Below are 25,357 nucleotides of genomic sequence, written 5' to 3' on the forward strand. Positions count from 1 at the left end.
TAGACTTTGAATTTTTCAACTTCACATAACAACTCACAATTGATTTTTTTGGAGTGAGCAATATTTTGAAACCCACCTCGGATCCTTCTTACCCTACTCCTAGATTCTACTGCAATGGGGTTGTGGAAAGTGTCCACAAACACTTGTTTTCTTTTTTTTTATGGTTTCTTGAGCATTGATCTTAAGACTTGTCTCATCTACCAATCATTCTCAAAATCCTAATCTAACTCTACAATCCTAAAGGCACTCATCAAGTACGATTACTTTCAAGCTACCTCTACACAGCAAAAGACGACAATCTTAAGCTATGCGGTTTTAAAAAGAATTTTAGTACTCTAGGAGATCCTAGAGAAAGTTGTTTAGGATAACTTCACAAGATGCTCGTGTTTTTTCCTAGTTTAGGTCTCTTCAATCCCCTGTAGCGGCATAAAATGTGGGATGAGTGTCTAACCTCACTCATATCTTATTGCAGATGTAGAGAGAACCATGATTAAATTGTCAATCCATGGGAAGAAGTTGACTCGACTAGTGCATAGAGGCTACAAGTGGTTGTCAATCTCTTGGAAAACAACAAACAACTCGTGACTGCAATGTGACAACCAGGGAGAGAGTAGGAAGCGCGAGAAGGAGAGAAGTGAGAGCCGTTAGCTCATGCTGTGTACTTCATTATCCAAAACTTAAACATAACTTACAAAAATTGGATTTAATACTTTAGCCAAGGTTTTTGGTGGTCAAAACTAATAATTTAGGATCTCTAACTAAAGACAGGTTGATACAATCTCCAAGCTTGTAGCCCTGGCTCATCAGTTACAAGGTTAATCTGGAAAATAGAAGCTACAGTATTCTCGATTCATCAAAATAATAAATGTTTTTACAAAGAGAGCTCCGAAAAATGGTATCCAGGTTAGCTTGCTCCCAACAGTGTGTGTCGGCAAAGGTGTGTGAGGGAACGAGAGAAAGAGAGAGCTATTCATTATTATTATTTTTATAATGTTTATGTGTTGCAGGTATCAATTACAGAGAAACGAGGGAGAGAGAGATGGAGTGGGTGAAGCGGGGGTGAGAGGGAGAGGAAGCGGCGTGAGAGAGGGAGGGTATGTGTGTGTGTGTGTGTGTGTGTGTGTGTGTGTGTGTGTGAATAGAGAGAGAGAGAGAGAGAGAGAGAGAGAGAGAGAGAGAGGGTGATGGATAGTGTGGAGAGTGGGAGACGGAGGTGGGTGTGTGTGTGTGTGGTGGCCATTAAGAGAGAGAGCTATTGTTTGTCCTGCAGCCTATGGGTTGCCTGTGCCGACACCAAGAGGGCGGGGGGAGTCAAAGTGAGGGGGAGAGAGAGAGTGGGGGGACTGAACGAGGGAGAGAGAGAAGGAGAGTATGGACGAGAGGCGAGAGAGGAGAAGTAGCGGGCTAGGGAGAGAGGGAAAGTCAGTAAGCGAGAGGATGAGGTGGCAGGAGTGTGTGTGGGTGTGAGTAGAAAGAGAGAAAACCACTTGCATGGCGGCCCTCTTTGGTTGACAAACAAAGGAGAGAGAGAGATATTATGTATCTTTTTTGTTTTCTTTCATGCTCCCTATGCACTACAAGAGATTGTGTGCACTTGTGAAGTTTTTAGCAACAAAAATAAATTGGGGTTTTAAACTCCCTGGCGTCACTAAGACCGTCGCTAATAGCATCGATACGGGAACGTTGGTATATGCATCGCTATCACCGTTGCAATATAGCAACGCTTACAGGCTACCTACAGCGACGCTTATAGCGATGTTGCAGAGCCTTATATAGCGATGCCCCAGAGTAAAAATGTTTGGTGGCAGGGCATTGAATGCCCTGCTACCCATCAACCATATTGAATGTTTCAATAATAGAGTAAACCTAAATGAATCCAAGATAAGCCCAGATTCACCTTTGAAAGAAAGTGCAAGCTTATATATAGACCCAAAGTAGGCACCCACAAGACAATATAGCCATTAACTCCATCATCCATAGTATGGTTTGCAGAATAAAGATACAAAACTGACAGAAGTAAATTGATGAAATTAAGTCAATGACAATTGTACACATCATAGGCAAAATCACTTGATTGTTAAGCTTTGCAAATGTAGTAGCTACAACACCATTGTCATTATTGAGAAAATATACATGGTTTTCCAATAGCTACAAAAAGATGTATACACGTCATCTCATGATACATATGCTATGACAAAAGCAAAGTAATGCTATCTAGCTATGGGTAGACTGACGTCATCTAATCATACATCTCACCATGTTCAAGCGGTGTCGGGGGATATGTGTTCACTACCTGAGCCGGGCAGGTGCCGGACCTCTGGCTGTGGGAGGTGTGAAAGAGAGAGAACAAGAACAGCTGATGTAACTGAATCTAGAAATCATCGTAATCATCAATTAATTGATTAACGCTTGAGTACAACTTAATCCTTAGCCAAGGCGGGCTGTTAAGAGCACCATCACTTGGATCATCTGATAACTAGGAGAGCTCCCGCTTTACAGGATTAACTGGGCCGTTAACGACACCGGACTTATCAGAATTTTAAATGAATTTCTAGGTGATGATGGTTATGGAAATTTTCCTCATGTTGCTTCATCTGCTTCAAATGTCCGTGGATTCTGCAGTCTTCAATTCTGCTCACTACATCAATCATCAAGCTTCTATAGTTATTAATTATCCTGCTTTGTACGCTTGCACTTACTTATCTGCCGTTTTATGAATTTTTACGTCTCTTCTAATCCACTTGCTCTGATCACCTTTGGTGTTCCGACTCTATTTTTCTTGAGTACCTTATCTTGCCGGAATGTGCTTATCTGCTCTTGCCAAGCATCCTTTACCTTGCCGAGATCTGCCTTACCTGCTCTTGCCTCTTGCTTTGGTTCAAGACCAAGCTCGCCTTTGCCTTAGTTTCCCTCCTTAGTTGCTTCGGAAAAAGCCTCAAGCTCCTTCCTCTTCTTGCTTGTTCCCTTAAGCTGAGAGAGAGAGATAGAGAATCCTCTCTTGCTTTGATTGGAGATGGAGAGAGAGAGAAAGAATCTTTGCCTTTCTTAGTTATGCCTCGAATCCCATCTCCTGGTTCTCTCCTCGCCTTGCTTCCCTTTTGTTCATCTCATGCAACGCCTGCCCTCGTTGGCTTTACCTTCTTTCGTTAACTTGCCCTTATTCTTCTTACGCTTGCTCCCATCGCATGCAAAATCACACACTATTAATAGCGTGCCTTCTTTCTGCAATGGCGCCGGCATCATTGATGTGGCATGGGAACCTATTTGATGACGTGGCAAGAAACGGGGATGAGCAGCACCAAATATCCTGGAACTAGCGCCGAATGGCTTCGCCCATGCCTGCTTGCCAAAACACGTTTCATGGAGGTCTCCACCCGAGCCTCACCAAGCTTGCTACGAGCTCATCAGCATTTTGCGCAGCTCTGTTCCGCCGCTGCCCGCCATCTCCCCTTTCTTGGCTTCACACCCTTTTTAATTAGGGTGGCCATTGGCCATGCCCCTTAATTGGGCGGCCAATTTTATTGGGCGGTCGGTCTTATTGGGCACCATTTGAAGAGCAACATTTTGCATAAATACCGGCCGAGGCTTGCCAAGCTTCTCCATTGGGCAGCCATAATCATTGTAAGGGCATAACATTTGGCACAAATGCCGACCAATGCAATGCATAGCATAACATCATTATTTTCAACATCCCCTAGCTAGTAATATTACCATGAATTTTTGTGTCTGTAAATGGCCTCAAACAGTGCCACTAGCCTGCTAGATACAAGTATGAGTGATTGTATTGAAGTAAGGCCTTCCCATCACATCCGATAAAAGTGTCAGAGTTTTATTCTTGCTAGTCGGGCATTGCCAATCACGAACTACCGGTCAAGCACTGCATGAAATGGCATCCCGGACATGACTCTCATCAAGCTATTACTACTCCCGCATTCCAAAACCCAAATAAAGCTCAAAAATTCCTAGATAATACTCCGATCGAGCGGACTGAACTGGTACAGAGCCAGCCCCCGGTGAATCTTTAACGGCTAATACCTTGGCAACCAGAACTCCGATCGCTGATCTGAAAAGACCGACGTGCTCCACGAATTGAGCACTTCAGGCCCGTGCATTCATTTCATTTCTGTCACCTTAGCTGAAGTTGCCCAATCCGGTACGGATCTGCAATCAACTTGAACTTTAACACTAGAATGGTAACAGGACACTTTTATGTCCTTGGACACTTTTGTGTCCTGTTAGTAACTGACCATTTTTCTTGAATTATTTGAAGAGTATGAAAATGAATTTCTAGGTGCTATATATCCACAAAGTTGCCTTATGAGTTGAAAAAAACTTAGCATTTTTTTTTTGAGTATCGATCTCACCATTAACCTTACTCTTGCACAACATTTTTGAACCTAAACTGTGTGAAAAAACGGGTCCTGTTTTTGGCTTTTTTTCAATTTATGGCAACTATACCACTCTAAACTTCATGTTTGTGAGGTTTAGATGGCTAGAGGTTAGGCCTTCATAGTTCTCAACATGTTTTGATGCTTGTAGAGAGAGCTAAGTGTTAAAATTGAAAGTTATGACTAATTTACAAGAATTGCATAATCCTAATTTTTTTGCCAAAATTAGCACTTTTATGATTTTTTTGGTGGCTTTCTTGATATCCAAATTCAATTTTGATTGTGTAAGTGTAATGTATAACATAAAGCTAATCTTCCTTGAGTTTTGGGGGACCTAATATGCTATATAGCATAGTATATAATGATGGTTGAGTTTTTTGATTGCTGAAGAATACGATACATTTTAGAGTAGCAAGTATAACTTTCTCAATATTGCTATTTTCTTAGGCCAATTGTGTGTATTTTGTAGGTAGTGACCATATCTAATCATAGACTACAAACGTGGCTAGATATTGAGTTGTTTCTATGGGTTTCTAGAGGTCATAATGCTAAACCCAGTTTTTTCATGTTTGCTGTATTTAGCACTTTATCATTGCCCCAAAGGTTCCAATTGTAAGAGATCCATTATCCTTTTGACATGCTCCATGGCTCCTTTTGAATCCAGAGGCCCAAAGGGAACTAAAAAAACATGTATATAGTATATGTATTGAGCGTGACTATAGAAACTTTGATGATAGGTCCGCAGAATGGCAAAAATGCAACTTTTTTGTACCTATTTTTTTTGCCCAAAAAAAAATTAGTGAGGTAAAAGAAACCATTTTTTTTTGTCACCAGCCCATTGAAGTTAACGGGGCATTTTATCTCATGTCCTACAAAAATCTCCACTCTTATTAATATGCAATCAACCGTAAGAAATTGCTGTTTTGGGCAAATTGCACTGGTCCATCAAGTTTGGAGGCTTGTATAGTGACCAAGGGATGAGAAAAATTACAAGTTTCTCATTTTTTCCATATGTAGTAGTTATTGAACTATAAGCTCATGAAAGGATTTTTCAAAATGAGTGGATCTACTATGGTTTTGGAAATTTTTCCCAAAACCCTGAAAGGACACTTTTATGTCCTGTTAGGTTACCATTCTAGTGTTAAACTGCCATAACTTCTTCACCGTAGCTCCAATCGACGAGCCGTAAAGATAGGCTAGTAGAGCACTTCAAGAACTGCAGTTCTAGATCATAATCTCTCATCTGCGGTCACTGCAATCATACTCATTTTTGGCATCATTGAGGCATCTGTTGGCCCTTTTAAGCCGCATGTGACATACATTAATCATTGAGCTTGGCCTGTTATCAAGCCCTGATCACTGCTCACTTAATGTGTAGGCTTCAAAGAAGCTTAGCTTGCATTTCTCTGCTCTTTTTCTCATCATGGAAACGGAGCTGCACGACATCCACCCCCTCTGAACCTGCATAGCCTCCGGTCTGTGCCAATACCACTTCAATATACATCTGCTTTAGGTACCTTAAGCTCTTTCCATCATCAGACTCACATTATGAAAAACGAAATAAGGCTTATACCCTACCATCAATTTTCTAGCTTAATCATTAGGTAGCTATCCACATCAAAAATCTCTAAACCACATCTGTCGTATCTTCAAAGCATTCAATTATGGATAACATGTTTAGTGAACCCCGCCAGACTCAAGTGCTCCAGTTAATGTTGCACACGGCTTAAACATTAAGCTCTCTTAAGGGAACCCTATCAAGCTCAAGTATGCCTTACTCTGTGTGCACATGGAATGGCCGTCAAGTCCTTTACTTCAAGTTCTGTTAGCAGAACCAACTCAATAGATGTGAAGATACTTCATCAATTATCCACAGAAGTCAAGTGGAAGCCAGCCATGTAATTTTATTGACTGCATAAGCAAAACTATTCTGACTGAGCATAATCTAGAAAACAAAACCTTGTACCATGCAACCTACTACATTAGATAGCTCGTACTCTTCAAATCTGCCAACTGGCACTTTAGTGGCCCTCGAGATCAAATGGGAACCCAATGATTTGTCCTATTCTGAGCATTCCTTTAAAAATTTTGCACCATCCTCCAGGATCATAGGGAAAATACAAGAATTTCCAATCATTAGAGCATAAACACAAATTAACCCACAAATCTTTATACAAACCGCCTGGATCATATGGCATATAATTCAATCGCCCAGGATCATGCATGTATCTGGCACCTCCTGGGTCAAAAGCTAGCTCAAAATCCCCTACATCACAGGGTAACATCAGATTCTGCCATATTCCCTGTGCAACTGGCTCATCCAATTTCCGATCATCAATCACAGGTAAAATCATTGGCAGTGCGCCTTCACTCTCACTAGTATTGGAATCCCAATCACGCATACCCGAATACATCAAGTCTCTATTAAAATCCTCTTCATTAGGCTCAAAAGATGCATCTGAAAACAATCCTCTATCTCGTAGAGGCTCAAAATCAAGTAGTGCATCATCTAACAACAGCATAAGGTCATCATCTACTGCATCTGAACAAAATGGATCATGCATGAATCTGGATTGATTAGTATCCTTAGCATCTATATTTGAGAACCCTTCTAAAGCGTCATCCAGTAACAACATAAGGTCTAGGTCCACCGCTTGAGAAGGTTCCTCAATCCTGCACATCTCAGGTTGCTGCAATAAACAAGCATTTTCACATATGACATGCATACTAAACGCATCTGCATTAAACTGCTCTTCAAGTCTTTCACCCTCAGCTAGATATCTTTGCACTTCTGTAGCACAAAGTTCAGCATGCACATTGAAAATTTTATCTACTACCCTGTCTGTATCATCGGTACAATGAAACCAATCATATTCAACATCAAGAGATTGCACTTCACTATGCACCCCCTCTAAGTCAGCATCATCGAGTTCATGATCATTCTGCCTTAGTTTGAGTTGTGTGTCGCAGATTCTCGATAGAGAAGAGGTTTGCTCCCCTTCTAAATCATCAGCAAATTTAGGATCAGTCTGCCAAATCGGTAGCTCTAGGTCACAGAAGCGTGTCAAAGGAGTCTGCACCCCCTCTGAATCATCATAATCACGTTCAAGATCAGTTTTCTACTTTTGTAACTGTGCTTCAGAAAAACTTGTCAATGAAGGAGTCTGCACCTCCTCTAAATCAAGCACATACTCTTTCTTAGCCAAGTCCTCAAAATCTGGTACATCCAAATTCGATAAATCTGGTATACCAAAACCCATGGTCTTGCTGCTCTCAACAATAGCCCTGTTTTGACCTATGACATCTATATCATTAACCAACTGTTTGGCAAAACCTGTACCAGTATCTTCAATTACCTCTATGGTAGAATCTCCACCATCAAAATTTTGGTCTGGTTCTGGTTTAGTTATAGCAAAAGTATCAGCTATAACTGAATCTTCCTGCATGTCTACCTGAATATGGCTGTTGTAATAGGACTTGATTTTGAGGTGTTTTAGTAATAAATTTTGTTTTTCTAGGAAGTTTTGGTCGTTTTAAAGTTAGTCCACTGTGTAGAAGGATGTGTGGATTGTTTTCGTCCAATAAAATTTTTTGATCCGGAAGGCACTTTCTGGGGCATTTTTGAAGGTGTTAACGTGGGATTTTGAAAAAGTGATGTATGAAGCGATTGAAGCCTGCGTTATAAGGAACAACTTTGGTTCTTTTAGTCTTTAGAGATTTTGATGTTTTGATACTCGTTGAGGGCCAAAGATTAAGAAAAAAGTGGGTTTTGTTGTTTTTGCATCGTTTTTGTAGAAAATGTTGTTTTGCAGGTTGATTGTCAGCAAATCAGAGAAGGCTATGGAAATTTTCCATCACATAGCCGTCAAAGAGCGTAGCGAGGGCAACAAGATTGTGTGAGACGGACTTGGGCTGATTTGGCTCCGTTTGGGAGTTATGTTCAGTTGAAGACAACTGAAAATTTTGTGGACTTTACGGATTTAAGTTTCAAAAATCTAACCTTTACGGATCGCTTCGCGATCATGTTTTTACCTTGTTCTCGCTGGTATACTTGGCGCACAAGTCGAGTCGACCGAATGCCAAAAATAGAAAAGCGGCTATTTTGAGAGGTCGCATGCTTTTGGAGGAAAAATCAGAATAGAAGGACGGGTGGTGCGTTTTGGGGATCATTCACCGATCTCTCTTCTGCGAGTGCGAGTGCGAGTGCGAGTGCGAGTGCGAGTGAGACGCTGCATGCAAGCGAATTGAAGCTCGGGGGTGGTCGGGAGGTTCGAGCTCCGTACAACGGAGTGCGCCCATATATTTTGCTCCTCTGTTGTATCAAACACTATCAATACAAAGATTTCTTCCTCTGTTTTTGTTGTCTATCTCTATTATTCTGTTCCTGTGACAGCTGCACTCATTCACCTGCACATCTTCCTGAGCTTTAGCCAATTCATTGTCTTGATCCCATGATTTCTTTTCTTCCTGTACTACAGGTATATGTTCTTTGAAAAATTTACCCTGTGTAGTTTGAGGTTGTAGAGACTCACCCTCAAGGACTTCTACTTTATGCACAACATCTGCAAAACCCAACATTGCATACACAGCTTCAACTATGTCTTCATCATTAGCCTGTAAGAAGGTAGCATCCTGCACAATAAACTCATCAATCATAGCTTCTAACTTTGATCGTATTTTTCCTCGAATATCTACGTAATTTGGTATACTTGAACTCTGTTCTTGATAGCATTCATACTGCTCATAATGTACTTGCACAACAGCTTCTTTGAAATAGTCCCAGTCATCATTACAAGCTTTGATAACTTCTTGAATCTGCTCCTTCACATCTGAACTCACTAATTGCTCAAAATATTTGATCATCAACTCTTCTGGTCTCCCTCTTACCTTGTTCTCGAGCTCATAGCACTCTAGGTACCCCTCTGGATCGTATCCATCAAAGAGTCGTCTCTCGTTGTATAATTGATTAAAGCTTCATCTAAAGATTCATCGATTTGATTTTTCTTCTTTACGGTCTCTATTTCAAGCAGAGATCCTTGAACCAATTGAAGCATCTTTGCAAAATCTGGCACTGTTGACTTATCATCAAAACCGTTCACACTTAATTTTGCAATTATCTTCATCATCTTCTCTAAATTCTCCATGTTTACCTCCCACCCCGGATCGTTTTACGTCGGGTTCACCAAAGATGTTGGGGGATATGTGTTCGCTACATGAGCCAGACAGGCGCCGGACCTTTGGCTGTGGGAGGTGTGAAAGAGAGAGAACAAGAACAACTGATGTAACTGAATCTGGAAATCATCGTAATCATCAATTAATTGATTAACGCTTGAGTACAACTTAATCCTTATCCAAGGCAAGCTGTTAACAGAACCGTCACTTCGATCATCTGATAACTAGGAGTTTTAAGCTCCCGCTTTACAGAATTAACCGGGCCGTTAACGACACTGGACTTATCAGAATGTTAAATCAATTTCTAGGTGATGACGATTATGGAAATTTTCCTCATGTTGCTTCATCTGCTTCAAATGTCCGTGGATTCTGCAGTCTTCAATTCTGCTCACTACATCAATCATCAAGCTTCTATAGTTATTAATTATCTTGCTTTGTAAGCTGGCACTTACCTATCTACAGTTTTATGAATTTTTACGTCTCCTCTAATCTACTTGCTCTGATCGCCTTTGGTGCTCCGACTCTCTTTTTCTTGAGTACCTTATCTTGCCGGAATCTGCTTATCTGCTCTTGCCAAGCATCCTTTACCTTGCCGTGATCTGCCTTACCTACTCTTGCCTCTTGCTTTGGTTCAAGACCAAGCTCGCCTTTGCCTTAAGTTTCCCTCCTTAGTTGCTTCGGAAAAAGCCTCAAGCTCCTTCCTCTTCTTTCTTGTTCCCTTAATCCGAGAGAGAGAGATAGAGAATCCTCTCTTGATTTGATAGGAGATGGAGAGAGAGAGAGAAAGAAGCTTTGCCTTTCTTCTTTATGCCTCGAATCCCATCCCCTCGTTCTCTCCTCGCCTTGCTTCCCTTTCGTTCATCTCATGCAACTCCTGCCTTCGTTGGCTTTACCTTCTTTCGTTAACTTGCCCTTATTCTTCTTACGCTTGCTCCCGTCTCATGCAAAATCACACAGTATTAATAGCGTGCCTTCCTTTTGCAATGGCGCCGGCGTCATTGAAGTGGCATGGGAACCTATTCGATGACATGGCAAGCAATGGGGACGAGCAGCACCAAATGTCCTATAACTACCGCCGAATGGCTTCACCCATGCCTGCTTGTCAAAACAGGTTGTGAGCGGGATGAAAACACACACAGCGCCTCTATAACGACCCGACACACACTCTTGGGAAGATACACACACACACACTATGGGGCACCACTCAGCTTAGACAACACACCTGGCCGAGACAGTGAACACAACTCTCGAGTGAGAGGAGAGAGACTATCCACTTGCCCACTCCACACACACACACACACACACACACACACACCCAAAAAACTCAGCTCAAAAGAGGAGAATTTCTGATGTTTAGATACAATTGAGCTTGGGCCAACACCAATGGGGCAAATAGCTCACACAATATGGGTAAAATAAGCCAGATACAATCACAAACTAGAGCAGAAACTTCGCTCATAGGAGAAACTTACACAGAAAAAAAGCAGGAAAAGAGTGAGGAATTTGAAAAAATGGAAAGCTCCATCGCGTCCGGAACGGCCCAAAACCCCAGTCTACAATGTCAAAGTGCTCAAATCCGACCTCGGATGAGCAGTTTACGGCCAAAACAGGCTCCAAAAAACCCCAAAAACACACCTGCGGCTGTTCCTCCTCTCTTCTCCACGTTTTTTCTGGTCTTCTCTCTGTTTTTTCAGTTCCCACACTTAGCTTTATTAGTTGGGCACCCTTGGCCTTTTAGATGACCTCAAACGGACCCCGAATAGGCCAAAAACTGACCTCGCAGTGCATAGTTGTCACCTTTTTGCATCATTCGCACACCTGGCACTCAGGTTTTTTCCAATAATGCATCTCGCCACCACGTGAAGTGGCCCCAAAAAAAGATCCTCATGATGACCTTTCTGCATAATTCTCACAAGCAAACACCCACGTTGTGTCCGTACTTCTCCGCGTGCAAGTATTGACCCTGTTCGACCTCCTGACGCCACTCGATGCCATCTGACTCACTTGCTTACCTCATGTCGTCGACCCGCGGATAGCTTCCTTGAGAATTTTTATGCGCTACCAACTCCTCATTATCATAGAAAAAACACACTGGTACTAGTAATAGTGAAAATTGATGCACTATGTACATGTTGTCGTACCTGTACACATGTGGGCCCCACGTAACCACCTGGCTCTGGAAAATGGGCAATCCTTTATTCGATGCACCATGCATGGATATGTACATATGCGCAATTCCTTGCTCCAAAAAAATCTTGACATAATTTGCCCACCCCCTAGCCTACTAGAGCATTCATGCTCAGCAGCAACACTAGTAGATGCTCATTCCACCTTGATCAAAAGGCCAAAGACATATCGCCTGATTCACAAGAAGCATCATAACACCACACATATATTTGTCACCAATCAACCAAAATGCACCTAAGGCATATCCAACTAACACATCCGCCCTGTCTGGAGTGCCAAAAGCATAAATATTGCATGCCACATTCAACCCAACCGATAGAGACAACTCAAGTGACTCATCACCTGGCATCTTGGCTTCACCAGCCATAGCAACAACCTGCAAATCATGCATCCAAGTAGCTAAAAGCATTGTGTGAAGGTAAAGTTGTTGATATCCAAAGCACAAAAGTATCCCCGTAGCACACATATCCCTAGTATAGGCATCCACATAGCTGAGATTGGACTCATATATGCCAAACCCCTTCTCATCATCATAAGCATACTCATCATCACACATAACTTTGTCCACATCATAATCATGGCTAGCACCACTATCCATAGCTTCTAGCATGGGTTTATCAGTCTCCAAGAATACAGATCCCTGCTCTAAACCACAATCATGCTCACAAATCGGTTCAATCACTGCACATACATCAAAATATGGCTTCAAAACAGGCTCCACATCCAACAAATCCACAAAATGGCTCTCAACCTTGCCCTCGTCCCTAATTTCCAAGGAACTAGTATCCAAAGATACGTGCTCATTATCAATAACCTCAACCTCACACTCACACCCAGAATCACAAGGTACACAAGTAGCCAATGCATCCTCTTCAAGACTTTTCAATCCTGTATCCAAAGCATTACTCACCTCTTTAGGCTCTTCAAGAAACCTTTCAACCTGCAAGACCTCTTTACGCTTCACAATAGACCTTGGGAAGAAACGAGAAACATCATAGGATAGGCTACTTTTCACCTGCTTAGGCTTAACTTCATCTTCCATGTCAAATCCATCTTGCACATGCATACTTGTACTAATACCATGTTCCTCAAGATGCTTAAAGTTCCATTCCTTGTGCTTTGCAATGCATACCGCATCTTCAAAAGACTTGGGCTTCTTCAACTCAACCTTGAACCGCAACCAAGGTGACAAACCATCAACAAAAAAACTTTTCTTCAATGAACAAGGGGGGGTCTCATCCTTAAGAGCAACACACCAACGAGTCCATAAATCTGTAAAACCGTGTACATAGGCATCAACACCTTGACAAGAACCTTGCTTAAGAGCATTGAGCTCATTCCATACTGCATTTGCATCTTCAAAAACTTGGAAACGCTATAAAAAAGCTTCTATAAACTTGTCCAAACTCAAAACATAAGAAGAAGCCACTGCTTCTTGAGCTTGCAAATCCATGAACCAAACACAGGCCTCATCTTTCAAAAGAAATCCAAATAGCCTCAAAATCTTCTCCTCATCACACATATTGTTGCTTATGCATACCACCTTGACTTGCTCCAGAAAGTCTTCCGCATCTTCACCACTTCTTGCATGAAATTCCGGATAAGAGAAATCCATGGCTACCCAAGTTTAATGCTTTGAGAACCCCTTTGAACACACGTTCAAGAACCCAAGACTTTTGACTACCCAATCCCCAGAAACTTCAATGGAGCTCAGCTTTAGATAAGGACAAACACATGCACATCAAATGAGTTTTCATAGTTGATCATCGGAATTACAATAGGCAAAGGACATTCCAGTATCTCCCTTAATCTTCTTGGCCCGAACATGAAGACTATGCGCTGCTGGAAAAAGATCTTCCTGGACACATGAACATTTATCTGGATTCTTTGAGTTAAATGAAAAGGAGTGACTTGAGGGCCATTTTGATCATCCATTAAAGCCAACCATGAAGCTCCCAAGAAAGCACACCTGTCTTATCCTCTGATTTTGCCAAAATTTCAGCAGTCAAACAGCATAAATGGCTCAAAAGACCAAAAAACCAGCCATCACAATTTGGGAAAAATTTGGCAGAGTTTCCCCAGAAGTAGAGTAGTGTGAACCCAAAATATAGATTGTATATGTATGCATAAACTGTCAACAATAGAACCCGAGCATCAAATAGGACTCCCTAGTACATAGCCTATGGCGAGGTCACGAAAAGGGAGCTCTAGCTACCTGTATCACCGAAAGGATCTCCACATTTGAGAATCCCCCAGCTCAATAAAAACCTCACGCTATCGACCCTCACACGAAGGCTAATGCAAATCGCGTATAGTCAAGTCTCAGAAATGACTATCTTCCAGACCAAGTCTCAGAAATGGTTAGGACTGCCAAATACATCCAAGTATAGCTCCACAAAGGCGTACCATGGCATTTTCCACCAGTAACGTACAATCCACCAGAAAATGCGCTCAAACAGGCGCCAAGTGATGCATACCCACAACAACTGCAAGTGACACCAATGCTAGTATATCACTGTACTCCAGCTACCTGTACCTGTGTGAATCACCTGTACCTGTACCTGTCCCTGTAACATGTAACCTGTAATCTGTAGTGTGCAACCTGCAACTTGTAATCCCGAATCTCGAAGCTTGAAGCTCGAACCAGAAGGTACTCGAAGAAGATCCTCCGTGGGGGCACCAAAAGAATGTGAGCGGGATGAAAACACACACAGCACCTCTATAACGACCCGACACACACTCTTGGGAAGATACACACACACACTATGGGGCACCACTCAGCTTAGACAACACACCTGGCCGAGACAGGGAACACACCTCTCGAGTGAGAGGAGAGAGACTATCCACTTGCCCACTCCACACACACACACACACACCCAAAAAACTCAGGTCAAAAGAGGAGAATTTTTTATGTTTAGATACAATTGAGCTTGGGCCAACACCAATGGGGCAAATAGCTCACACAATATGGGTAAAATAAGCCAGATACAATCACAAACTAGAGCAGAAACTTCGCTCATAGGAGAAACTTACACAGAAAAAAAGCAGGAAAAGAGTGAGGAATTTGAAAAAATGGAAAGCTCCATCGCGTCCGGAACGGCCCAAAACCACAGTCTACAATGTCAAAGTGCTCAAATCCGACCTCGGATGAGCAGTTTACGGCCAAAACAGGCTCCAAAAAACCCCAAAAACACACCTGCGGCTGTTCCTCCTCTCTTCTCCACGTTTTCTATGGTCTTCTCTCTGTTTTTCAAGTTCCCACGCTTAGCTTTATTAGTTGGGCACCCTTGGCCTTTTAGATGACCTCAAAGGGACCCCGAACAGGCCAAAAACCGACCTCGCAGTGCATAGTTGTCACCTTTTTGCATCATTCGCACACCTAGCACTCAGCTTTTTTCCAATAATGCATCTCGCCACCACGTGAAGTGGCCCCAAAAAAATATCCTCATGATGACCTTTCTGCATAATTCTCACAAGCAAACACCCACGTTGTGTCCGTACTTCTCCGCGTACAAGTATTGACCCTGTTCAACCTCCTGACGCTACTCGATGCCAACTGACGCACCTGCTTACCTCATGTCGTCGGCCCGCGGATAGCTTCCTCGAGAAGTTTTATGCGCTACCAACTCCTCATTATTATAGAAAAAACACACTGGTACTAGTAATAGTGAAAATTGATGCACTATGTACATGCTGTCGTACCTGTACACATGTGGGCCCCACGTAACCACCTGGCTCTGGAAAATGGGCAATCCTTTATTCGTTGCACCATGCATGGATATGTACATATGCACAATTCCTTGTTCCAAAAAACACTTGACAACGTTTCATGGCGGTCTCCAACCGAGCCTCACCAAGCTCGCTACGAGCTCATCAGCATTTTGCGCAGCTCTATTCCGCCCCTGCCTACCATCTCCCCTTTCTTGGCTTCACACCCTTTTTAAGTAGGGTGGCCATTGGCCATGCCCCTTAATTGGGCGGCCAATTTTATTGGGTGGTCGGTCTTATTGGGTACCATTTGAAGAGCAACATTTTGCATAACTACCGGGCGAGGCTTGCCAAGCTTCTCCATTGGGCGGCTGTAATCATTGTAAGGGCATAACATTTGGCACAAATGCCGACCAATGAAATGCATAGCATAACATCATTATTTTCAACATCCGCTAGCTAGTAATATTACCATGAATTTTTGTGCCTATAAATGGCCTCGAACAGTGACACTAGCCTGCGCAAGTATGAGTGATTGCATTGAAGTAAGGCCTTCCCATCACATCCGATAAAAGTGTTAGAGTTTTATTCCTGCTATAGCCGAGCATTGCCAATCACGACCACTGCCGGTGAAGCACTGCATGAAATGGCATCCCGGACATGACTCTCATCAAGCTATTACTACTCCCACATTCCAAAACCCAAATAAAGCTCAAAAATTCCCAGATGGTACTCCAACCAAGCGGACTGAACTGGTACAAAGCCGGCCCCCGGTGAATCTTTAACGGCCAATATCTTGGCAACCGAAACTCCGATCGTCACTGATCTGAAAAGGCCGATGTGCTCTATGAAATGAGCACTTCAGGACCATGCATTCATTTCATTTCTGTCACCTTAGTTGCAGTTGCCCAATCCGGTACGGATCTGCATCGACTTGAACTTTAAACTGCCATAACTTCTTCACCGTAGCTCCAATCGACGAGCTGTAAAGATAGGCCGGTAGAGCACTTCAAGCATTGCAGTTCTAGATCATAATCTTTCAGCTTTGGTCACTACAAGAATACTCATTTTTGGCATCATTGAGGCATCTTTTGGCCCTTTTAAGCCGCATCTGACATACATTAATCACTAAGCTTGGCCTATTATCAAGCCCTGATCACTGCTCACTTAATGTGTAGGCTTCAAAGAAGCTTAGCTTACATTTCTCTGCTCTTTTTCTCATCATGGCAGCGGAGCTGCACGACGGCGGCGTATCTGTCAGATTCTGCAAAAAAAATAAATTAAGATAGCTTTCTGTAACTATAAACATATAATTTACAAAACAATACAACAAACAGAAAAGAGTAAACCCTAATACTAACCATGCCGCCACGAGGACTCAGAATGTCCATCAGGGCGTTTAAACCCTTCCTGCTTGCATACTTGCACTCGTACGGTGTGGAGTCACGTCCTGTCATCAATTACTATTCAAAACATACAAAGAATCCATTATGTTAGAATTTAAAAGTACAAATAGACGTAACTACCAAACATAAAGAGCAATGCAAAAACACTTACAAAATCGGCCTCAAATGATTACCACCCGCGGCTTCCCAAGTGGTGCGAGCTGCCTGGCTCTACTCGCGCTTTGGCTGCCTCCTTTTTGTTGCTTCCATTTGTCAAGATTCTCATGCGTTGCTTGCTTCTCATTCTTCTAGTCTCCTTTGGCCAGTCAATCTGGTCTGTTCCACCCATGCTTTAATGCTTTTTGCACTTCAGAACTCTTGTGCTTGCAGTATTTGCGCATTCGAACCTTCATCAGGTCTTCATTGAAGCAATCATCTCGTGTTGAAACGAGAAACTTGTCGTGTAGCATGCTGATGACTCTGTCTTTTAATTCACTTGGTACTTCACTTCAGGTGTTTAGTATGTAGTGTCTAAACACCTAAGAGCAAAGACTGCGCATGCACAAGATCACCTTCATGCCTTCTTTATCCAAGATGATTCCGCCGTTGAAGTCGACGGAGTAAGGCAAGCCCTCTCCCTTGTGATGCGTGAACCTCGGTGTCCCGGCAAGGGTCTCTAGCGGTGTGTGAATGGGGGTATGGATGTTAGGTGTCTCCACTGGATTCTGGGCCCCGAAGCAAGGAGTGTTGCTTGGGGTGATTCCCAGAGGAGTAGCTAGAGCTCTGTAGCCAGGAACGCCCGTTAGCCATGCAAAACCTGGCATAGATGGCGATGATGTGGCTGGTGTGGGGGCGGGCAAAGGAGGGGAAGGTAAAGAGCCTCGTTGAACACGAGGTGGTTTCAAGGCATCACCGACAGCATCCCCACAACAATCAACACCACCACCACTAGAGTGTTGGTACCTAGACGAGTGTGAAGATTGTCTCATCCACACCGAAGCTGTGGAGTGCGTTGAATGCTCCGAAATAGAGGGAGACATTGAAGGAGAAGAACAATGTGATTGTGCTCCAGAGCAATGACGATACTCGTACGACTACCTCTATCGGGGTGACAAAGAAGAAAGAAACTCATTATCATCCATACCTGCATTAAACACACGAACATTTAATCTTAATATTGAATGGAGAAGAAAACATGGACAAGGAGAGAGAGAGAGAGAGGCAGAGAGAGAGAGAGAGGACTCATAAAGAGAGTATTTTCATGAAACGTTCTAAAAAGAACATCCATATGCATGGTCCACATTAGAATGCCTCTAATCAAAGCATTCCGTCGACCTGTGTGTCGGTTCATATCCACCACTTCCATGCCAATCCACAATTGTTGTAGCTCTTCCAATAGTGGACGAAGATACACATCCACTTCTTCACTTTATACTGGCCCGGCACAATCAAGCTTAGCCACAGGTGCCCCTTCTTGGTACTCAACCATGGGGGAATGTTGTAGTTGACAATGACTACGGACCATACACTCTAAGATGTTGATCTTTGACCAAATGGATTTTAATGCGTCTCGCCACCACGTGAAGTGGTCCCAAAAGATGGTCCTCATGATGGCCTTTCTGCATAATTATCACAAAGAAACATCCACGTTGTGTCCATACTTCTCCGCGTGCAAGTATTGACCCCATTCGACCTCCTCACGCCACTAGATGCCATCTGATGCATCTGCTTACCTCATGTCGTCGGCCTGCGGATAGCTTCCTCGGGAAGTTTTACGCGCTACCAACTCCTCATTATTGTAGAAAAAACACACTTGTACTGGTAATAGTGAAAAACGATGCACTATGTACATGCTGTCCTACCTATACACATGTGGGCCCCAAGTAACCACCTGGCTCTGGAAAATGGGCAATACTTTATTTGATGCACCATGCATGTGTATGTACGTATGCGCAATCCCTTGCTTGAAGAGTGAAACATGCACATGGGGATCTCCCGACCCGTTGTACCTTTTGGGCATACACTTTTCCACTTGAGATGGTTCCATTATTTGGATTTTTTTCTACCATTTTCATCGTTCTAGACTCTCCTATTACAACATGTCTTGCCTCATACCCACTAATAAGTGCTCTAGAGGGACTTCAATTAGCTACTCTCTCTTCAGGTCTTGCGTCTCAACCCTTGGCTCTTGTGTCTAGTACCCTTGTAGATTAAATAGTGTATAGAGCCTCACTACCATGATGTGTGGTCATCAAAACCCACGAACTCAAGGATCCCATTGGTCTAGGTTCAAAAAAATGTGGTCAACTGAACTAGTCTTGTGAGACTTGCTCTTGCAGTTTTTGGCCTTGTTTATGAAACAGATGGTCTATGCATGTTGGGGGTGACATAGTACTAGTGGAGTGGCCCTCCAAAGTACGTATATCCCTCAATATCTTTGAGATCTAGTACAAAGTACCTCCGACCATACTTATGCACCATGATTACTTGAGTATATCTCTCCATTTTGTACTTGAACACATAAAGACATTTTTGCTTTGTTAGCGCTCACATTGGTTTATCATCATATCTATAATAGTGAATCTACTATCCGTTATTGTACTTATACAAACCCACATGTGTTTTGTATGTGTTGACTATAGTTGCCATATCAACTCATCTAAGCCTAGCAATTTTAATGTCCAGCTTTTGCGACTTCTCGTGAGGCTCGATATCAACTTTCTCCTTTGTCACTATCAATCCCCACTTGTCCACAATGTAGGGAAATTATCAATCGTCGCCGCTATATTCCACAAGAACTATGTCCTTGAGCTTGGTAGCTATCTCTTCTAGTTTGACACAATAACGATCCATACCATCTTTGTAGATTTTAGCACCGTTTTCATTTTCAAAATGAAATTTTAAGTGCAAAAGTTTCATGGGTGGGATAGTCCCGCTCCAATGGTTGCTCCCTCCTTAAAATCACACTTTGGAATCCCTCAATCATATAGGTGTAAGATCTTTCTAATGAGGTATCAAAAAGACTTTCCTCTATGATATGTCTTTGAAGTTGGAAACAGCCCCTCATTGACACTCTCTTTGGTTGAAATATGACTAGCTTAGTCTCTAGCGGTGGGGTTTCTACTCTGGTATTATCTACGTGATTGCAAATACATCAAGAGTATACTTTACAAAACCCTAACTTACTACCTCCTATGATGCATTTGTAAACTCCAATTGAAAGACCTTTGAGCTACTCAATCTTGCTCTTACATGCTTTACAAAAAAACATTTGGTGGCTATGAGTTTACAGTCCCTCTATTAGTAAAATCTGAAACCAATAAAATTTTATTGCACTTTTGGCAGAATTTCTTGTTTTCTTTGTAAAATACAAATTGAATTTAAATACCACTATGCTTCTAGGGACTAGAGCTAGCTGTAATCTGAAGGGCAAACCCAAGGGGGTCACAAATCCAAGACAAGGGCCAACTGCTACGGTGGACAGGGGATTCTAAGTATGGATGGTCAAATGCCTATATTTTGGGTGGTAGGGTGGAGTTTCCTTATGGAAGTTTTCAGGGTTCTCACATTGATATCAGAACTCAAGGGAGAGTAGCCATGGATGAAGGTGGGAAATCTTGGAGCTTGCATGGTTTCTCTCTCTCTCTCTCTCTCTCTCTCTCTCTCTCTCTCTCTCTCTCTCTCTCTCTCTCTCTCTCTCTCTCTCTCTCTCTCTCTCTCTCTCTCTCTCTCTCTCTCTCTCTCTCTCTCTCTCGTTTTGCATGGCAACACCAACGAAAGACAGGGCCGCGGAAGCAGCCGCTCCTAAGGCATGCTGATGGCGCATGTGCAGGGATTTCACTAACGTGATCACAATCATGTGATCATGTTAATAATCAAGTAATTACACATAAAAGGGACATGGTCACATTAATTTTTATTATGATCTTGATGGTGATGATACCAGATTAGCTGCACCACCCTCTAGCCATGGGAGAAAATTGGACTCGGCCGGTTTTTGGAGAATGGCCGCGGAAATCAACCCCATTCGGCGAGCATGAGGTAAAAAAAACAACAAAAAATATAATTTTTTTAATTACTACTGCCAAAACCACCTTCACCTTGCTCGCGTGTGTGCCATGGGCCACCGTGCCTCCTTTTGGCACCACTCCCTCCCTCTCCTCCATTATCGCTACCCCACCACTTCACCCACTCCCTCAGCCACCCTCTTCCTCTCTCCCTCTCATCTATTATTAAGCCCATTCTTCCCCTCTCTCACTCAATATCTCCCTCCCTCTTTGAACTTGTGCCACACTAAGCCCATCATTACAAGAGGTACCTCACATTAGCGACACTCGCAGTGCGATGCTCAAAAGTGAAAATCCATGGTGTTGCTATCAGTGTTTCTATGGTCATCGCTATTTTATTTGTTCAATAGCGACACCTATAGCAACGCCCATAGCGACACGGACACGGGTAAACAATAAACCGAGAGTACCCGAAAACTCAGATCTCAGATGTGAGTTTTTGGCGCTCAAGAAAAGAGGTAACAAAACTCTCCCTCTCTCTCTTTCTTCCACACATGCACGCACACATACACACACATACACGAGGAGAGGAAGGAGAGATGGGTATGCTCCTTCCCTCTCCTCTCTCTCATGTTCCCTTCCCCTCTTTCTCTCTCTCGCTCTCTCTCTCTCTCACACACACACACACACATTGTGTCTTTGAAAGAAAGAGAGAGAGAGAGAGAGAGAGAGAGAGAGAGAAAGATATAAAACAAAGAGAAAAAGAGAGAGAGAGAGAGATGAACAAACAAAGAGAAAGAGAAAGAGGGAGAAAGAGAGTGAATAAAAAACCAAAGAGAGAGAGAGAGGGGGAGAAGACGAAAGAGAGAGGTAAGGGGAGAAAACAAAGAGAGAGAGAGATTAGGTTAACATTTAAAGTAGATTAGGTTAGATTACATTTAGATTTATGTTTATATTGAGTTTAAGATTAGGTTAGATCTAGATTTATGTTAGATTAAGATTAGGTTAGATTCAAAATTAGGGCAGTATTAAAGAGTAGCTAGCTATGTTAGATTTAAATTAGATTACATTTAGGTTTAGGATTTAAGATTGGATTACATTTAGGTTTATGTTGAGTTTAATATTATTTAGATTTAGATTTAAGATTAAAACAAGATTTAAGATTAACTATATTAAATTTAGATTTAAGTTAGGTTACATTTAGGTTTAGGTTAGATTTAAGATTATATAAGATTTAGGTTTATTTTGAGTTTTAGATTAGATTAGATCTAGATTTATGTTCTATTTAAGAATAGATACGATTTAGGTTAGATTTTAGTGCATGTCAATGAAGGCGCGCTTTGACCAAAGAACAAACACTACTTACACAACAATATGTATATTCCCATTAGCATTTGACACCTATTAACTCACACACTAACCATATTCAGATAGCCGCAAATCACCACATTTTCAATTAGGTTAGATTTAAGATTAGATTTTAGATTAGATTTTAGATTGAGTTTTTATATTAGAGTCTACCTACGAGATTACGGTAAAAAATTAACAGTTAGACGAACGGTGATCCCTCTCTTCCTCTCTACGGATGAGACCTTTAGTTGGAAAGGCTTCAACGGCATGATACTCAGATTGGAGGCCAACATGTAATGTACTAAGTAATCCCTCGAACAAAGATCTATTGTGAAGAGATGTTAAGATGCTGTGAATTGCTATAGCTAGAGAAGAGGAAAAGGGGTTTTGTCCACTACATGCACTATCATGTAGACGTGGGTGTGTATATTTCTTGTACCCACAAATATAGGCATTGACCAATAAAGACAAGATTATAACCCGGTGGTTCTGATCTTCGTTAACCTCTAGACCGAGGTGTGCAGGGATTGGACATGACTAGAGAATGTGAGGTAGTTTACAGTGTGAACAAAGAGAGAGAGAGAGAGAGAGAGAGAGAGAGAGAGAGAGAGAGAGAGAGAGAGAGAGAGAGAGAGAGAGAGAGAGAAAGGACGGAGGATGCCAATAGAAGATTAAATTTATGTCCAGATTATAAGGTTTTTACCTTCATTATGAGTAGTGACGAGGATGTGGGGATACCTATCTCTCAAGAAGGATCTTATGTCCTTGTAATCAATGCAAGCATGTTGTGCGGCGACGGACAAGATGCATTTCTTTGCAGCACGTTCGTGAATTTGATGAGTTCAATCCATTTATTATAGATCGGGTTTTTTCCAATTATAACTCATCAAACTCTGGTAGTGGCTAGCACGCAACACTCTTGCAACCCAATAGACATGTTCGTAGGCGCTTTGGTCAAGCAGCATACGTGAGGCCACAAGATGTAGCCTTTGACATCTCGGAGGATGATCATGCAGGTTACATTCCTAACGAGGCAATATTTGAGCCTGAGATCGATGAAATTATCGAGACGATCATGGATTCAAAAAGGCTTATCTATGATGATATGAAAAGTGAAGCCGATACGCCATTGTATGATGGAGCACGTGTATCTAGATTGAAGGCGCTCCTGGTTCTTCTCATCATGCAGGAAAATTTTGGATGGAGTGACACTAGCATTAGAGTGCTTTTCAGGTGATCTTTTACAATGTGTTTACTTTAATAAAAAAATCTAGATGTATAATAATCTGATAGATTACTTACACAAGTGTACCATTTTTTTTTCGCTGTGTAGATTGCTCAAAGAGCACATACTGCCAGCAGCTAATAATGTGATGCCAGATTCCACAGAGTAAGCAAGAAAGATATTGTGAAACTTGGGGATGGATTAAAGTTTGATTCAATCTTGTCCTAACGACTGCATTCTTTTGAGAGGGGAATACATAGATATGGAGAAGTGTCCGAAATGTGATTCCGAGAGATATCGAGTAGATCTCCACGAAACAAAAATTCCACAAAAAATTTTGCAACATTTTCCTCTCCTTCCTCGCATCAAGCATTTCTTCAAATGTAAGTCCATGGCCGCCCTAGCATCATGGCAGGAGGAGAATAAATCTTCGGATGGTGTGCTACATATTCCTGCAGATTGTGCAGCCTGGAAACCTATAGACGAAACATGTCCGGATTTTTCCAGGAAGCTTGAAATTTGCACCTCGGCCTGGCTATGGATATGGAATGTCCTTTGCCTATTGTAATTCCGATGATCAACTCTGAAAACTCATTTGATGTGCATGTGTTTGTCCTTATCTAAAGTTGAGCTCCATTGAAGTTTCTGGGGATTGGGTAGTTAAAAGTTTTGGGTTCTTGCACGTGTGTTCAAAGGGGTTCTCAAAGCATTGAAACTTGGGTAGACATGGCTTTCTCTTATCCAGAGTTTCATGGAACAAGTGATGAAGATGTGGAAGAATTTCTGGAAAAGATGGAGGTTTCCTGCATTAGCAACCAGATTCATGACCCTGCGCAGATGTTACGTGTTCTCCAAATTTGTTTGAAGAGTGATGCACGAGTTTGGTCCAAAGCGTGTAGCAGATCCACCTATAAGATTGAGTTGGGACAATCTACGACATGGGTTGGAAGTGGAGTTTGTGAAGATAGAAGATCCTGACAAAGTGTGGCAAGAAGTACAGGCTTTAGTGCAAAAGGAAGGTGATACAGTAGATGTGTACATACGTAAGTTCTCACTGGCATGGGAGCAGATGTGCAAGGCCTTAGCACCACAGGTACCCCCGCCTGACATGATGAAGAAGGATAGGTTCTTGGCTGGTCTTTGGGAGAATATACGTTGGAGAGTGGAGCTAAAGAAGCCTAGGACATATGAAGATGCACTAGAGGTAGCAAGGAACAAAGAGTGGAAGTTGAGGAAAATGAGCTAGTTAGGGGTGGAGTCTTTGCCCATGAGGTCTGAATTTGAGCCTATAGAGTCTTTACAAGGTCGCATGTCAGGGGTTCATCATGAACCAATGGTTCCTATTACTACTCAGGTTATGCCAGCAGTGGTCACTACATCGGTGCAAGATGATGGGCTAAGGCAAGACATGAGGCAAGTGATAGATTTGATGAAGAATCTCAGCCTAAACATGCTAGGTCAAGTGGGAAATAATCGAGGTCGAGGGAGGTATGCAAATCAGCCAGGAGGTGAAGAAAGACCTAGGAATGGTGTTGGAAAAAGCAATGGTAGGTTTTGGAGGCAGACGCCCACATGTTACAACTGTGGAGAGTTGGGTCACATCATCCCGCAATGTGATAAGCCACCAAGGATGGGGGGAGACATGTATCCATTGCCAAGACAGTTGTTAACTAGGTCAAATGATTATGGCATCAAAATTAAGGGAGATGAAGGAACCAGTGGATTAACCCAAGAGGAAAAGGGAAAGACAAAAGTGCTAAGTGTAGTCACCTTGGAGAAGGCATCAAAGCTAGAGGATACATTAGTGACGCTGTGAACGGGATGAAAACACACACAGCGCCTCTATAATGACCCAACACATACTCTTGAAAAGATACACACACACACTATGGGCCACCACTCGGCTTACACAACCAGCCTGGCCGAGACAGGAAA

The sequence above is a fragment of the Adiantum capillus-veneris genome, chromosome 4 (assembly GCF_014529385.1).
Source record: "Adiantum capillus-veneris isolate H3 chromosome 4, ASM1452938v2, whole genome shotgun sequence".
NCBI classification, from domain to species: Eukaryota; Viridiplantae; Streptophyta; class Polypodiopsida; order Polypodiales; family Pteridaceae; genus Adiantum; species Adiantum capillus-veneris.